Genomic DNA, 4,010 nt, shown 5'->3' with positions numbered 1-4,010 from the left:
CCCCCCAAAATCGCATTTCCCTCTATTATCAAACTGAAGAATCTTTGATTTCTCAGGACGTGTCATATCAACTTCCTTCTTTAGTCAAATTGTGCCATAAGCCGTTTTGTCTCCTAATAGATTCATTTAAAAGTTGTACTTCAAAAGTCCCTGAACAAGAACATCTTCGTCATTGACCTAACGTAAATTATCACTGAAAAAGTTTAACAACACAGTAATACCACCCCGTGATGCAATGTCCAGTGCCTAGCATCATGCTATGGGTATGAATACGTAAACTTCTGCATGCGTTATCTGAAGACAGCCTGAAATAGCTCGAAAGGTAGTTCTTGAAAATAAAATAATCATTCCATAGGTGACTTACCTATTGTTATATTTGGTTTAAGCTGTCTATTTCAGTCAGTTTAAAAGGGGATGAAGAGGAGGAAGGGCAGTTAAGTTGCAGAATTCACTCGATCTGTCATCAGAAAGGAACAGAACGGGGCGTCATCGTCAAGGATTCTCGGCAAGAAAGTTTTTACGTTACGATTGTTGTATGGTCAGTAGCGTCAGATGACATCGGGAGTTTAGCTGTTCCCTCCTTGGTATCTCATGCTACAGTAGTGGATATTGTGTTGTTATTTCTTCGTAATCATCATTTTTATTGCTTGATTAGTTTTCTTTACAAATTGCTCCTATGAGTGTAAGACCTCAAAATGTGGCCAAATATCTGAAATGGAAAAACTGATTTAGATTTTACACTTCCTGTATAAAGAATAAGCCTAAATAAGGACTAAATAAGAACATAAAAGGATGAAACGATTTTCTTTTTTTTTTTAAAAAAAAAGACTTCTTTTAAAAGTGCGGAGTCAACTCTGTTGATGAAAAAAGTACTGTTTCTTTACGTTGTTTGATACGGAGAAAGAAATCGATAAATAACACAATGAATAAACAGACGCTATGTATTGTCGTCTAAATATATTTTGATGCATCTTTGTGTATGTTCTTTGTAGAACAAATAAATATTGATGTTTTGAAATGTTTGGACCACACTATTCCTATTTCTTTACTTCTCAGCACAGCGGAAAATACACCATATGATACAACTTTACAGATTCCGCTATGGCGTGTGATAAACATTGCTATCTTAATTAAGCTTCTTCGTTATGGATGTTCTATAACCCGTGACTGTGTACCGAATATAAACACAGAAGACTATAGATAGTTACTTTTTGAACTACCTGTTTATTCCCATAAACTACTTTTCGAGCCTTTTTTGGGTTTTCTTCAGATGAAGCACTTCCAAGTTACTTATTCACTTCCACAACTTGATGCTGGTTACTGGCTCGGGCGATACATTAAAAGATTTTTGTCACAGAGCTGTACTCAGCTTCACAGAACGAAAATAAAGCTGTAACCTTTGGGTTCTCTGAAGATGAGCCAGAAGATTCTAAAACTATTTTATGGCATAAACAAATGTTTAAGAAAAGTGGCTGGTTGCAGGTTTCTGTATTTATAATCAGACAGAGTGTTTCACAGTTCCTTTTACATAACTCTATTGGCTGTACTGGGGAGTCAGTAGATAAGTTTTCGTAAGGAACCTATGTCCTAAAATATACCGATTGGATGTAAAATAAGTTTGAAGATCGGGTTACTTTAATAGCTCCAGCTTCAAGGTACATGCACAGTGGGGACAATAAGTCCAAGCTGTGTGCTCTACAGAAACCTGTGCAGGGCGCATTGTTTCGAGTACCCGTCGTCGGCTTCCTTTTACCTGACGCAGGTTGTCCTCGTCAGAGTTGAGAGTGTGGAGCGTCCGTGGAGCACCACAGTCAACCCTCACGAATAGTTGCGCAAGTACCAGTTTCTCGCGGCTGTTGTTGGTGCTGGATGAAAATGTATCGGGAAGCGGAAGATTCGATCGGTCGCGAAATATAAACCACTGTTAAAATCACAAATGTTTTATTTGCAACAGCTAGCTACAGCTTGCAGCTGCTTCTCTAGATACTCGCCGCTCCGATTTAGACATCCATAGTAGGATTGTACCAGCTTTCCAGTACCCTCGTCAGAGAAGGCAGTCGCCTGCGCTTTCCGTCCATTCTCTACGCTCATCTACAGCTTGTTGTCTACGTCAAAATGTTGTCTTCATAGCCAGTGGTTCATATGAGCACAGATGAAACTCAGGACGACCCAATTACGGGCCGTTTGTGGGTGATCAAACACTTCCCATCGAAAACGCTGCAGGAGCATCTTCATTGCCCCTGCAGAGTGCGGCCGAGAATTATCATGAAGAACGAAATGCATGACAGTTCTGTTATGTGGGCTGCACGATATCAGGCGAAATCTCTCACCAGGTCCTCATACTTGCCGAGAGACACTATTTTTTAGCGATGTTTAAGTGCTCACTGTACTCTCAGAATTGAATAGAGCGACGTGCTGCCATCGACAGGTATACCAGAGACTCTACCCAACACATCTGTACAAAACTTCATCGGATTTTCGCAGTGGTTTCCATTTGGCAACCGATCGGAACTTACTTTCCGAATAGTACTCGTACCGGGAAACAATATATTTCCAGAGATGGGTCCCTAATCAAGTCTTTATCTACTAGTACGGCCTGAAAACACTGCTGCAGTTTTAAGGATTTTATATCTATTTTTCAACACTTAGCCCACGCCTTGTTTCTGGCTACTACATGCTCATCACCAAGTGTGATACTGAAAATAAACACCAGGCCGAAGCTCATAACAATTTTTACACCCACTTGTACACATGAGAAAACGAAAAAGAAGTATCATATAAAGTTTTAGAAAATAGTGGTAAGTTAAACGTTAAGGCAATGCCAAAGCGATACCAAACGATACAACGGACGACAGCCTGAATTAACAAGAATGGAATGAACACCAGGACAAAAAGGGTTCAAATGGCTCTGAGCACTATGCGACTTAACTTCTGAGGTCATCGGTCGCCTAAGAACTAATTAAACCTAACTAACCTAAGGACATCACACACATCCATGCCCGAGGCAGGATTCGAACTTGCGACCGTAGCGGTCGCTCAGTTCCAGACTGTAGTGCCTAGAACCGCACCGCCACTCCGGCCGGCGAACACCAGGACACTTAAGTTAATTGGTTCAAAGGGCTCTAAGCACTGTGGGACTCAACATCTGAGGTCATCAGTCCCCTAGACTTAGAGCTACTTAATCCTAACTAACCTGAGGACATCACACACATCCATGCCCGAGGCAGGATTCGAGCCTGCGACCGTAGCAGCAGCGTGGTTCCGGACTGAAGCGCCTAGAGCCCCTTGGCCACAGTGGCCGGCCACTTAAGTTACCTGCTAAGTTCCGTCTACAATCGCTAGAAGCCCGTAATAAGAACTGGGAAAGTGACTGTATAACTCTATCGTGGCTGTTTGCTTTAGTAACGCATCTCATGATAAATTAACCCTACCACCACAGTAGGTCTCCATATTCCGTCTTTACGTAAGGTGAGCGGTATTTCATAATCTCGCCTACGCCCTTCATTACCGAATAAAGCGACTTCACGTTGTGCTGACCTTCTAGGTACCGTAGTGTGAACACGTAGCCATTTGACGGTGATGTTTCCCCGCATTCCGTGAAGTCCTGCTGACGCCCAGTGTGAATCGGCCACAGTTGGCCGTTTCCGGCTTGACCGTCCTCAAGCATTTGGCAACTGGCAGACACAGGGCGCAGGCTGTGGACGATCCCTGGAAGAGAGGTGCTGGTCCACGGGAGGGCGCACATTCCGGAGGGGTCCGCTCCTTTGTCGCCCGCGCCAGGGGGGCGGCAGGTAACGTTCTTAGGACGAGTCCGCCAGCGACAATACGTGACCTCCGGACAGGGCCGCTGCGTGTATCCTCACACGGTCGCCGGGGAACTTCCCTGTTCCATCACACCTCGCAGCAGAGGGGACGACGCCACTGTCGCGTGCCCGGCAGCCGCCAGCCTCCCAGATATCTGAATGTCTGAGAGACGCTGAGCTGACTCAGAAGAAGGGACTGTAGGGCAG

The sequence above is a fragment of the Schistocerca serialis genome, chromosome 9, assembly GCF_023864345.2.
Source record: "Schistocerca serialis cubense isolate TAMUIC-IGC-003099 chromosome 9, iqSchSeri2.2, whole genome shotgun sequence".
NCBI lineage: Eukaryota > Metazoa > Arthropoda > Insecta > Orthoptera > Acrididae > Schistocerca > Schistocerca serialis.
This window is presented reverse-complemented; position numbering follows the sequence as displayed.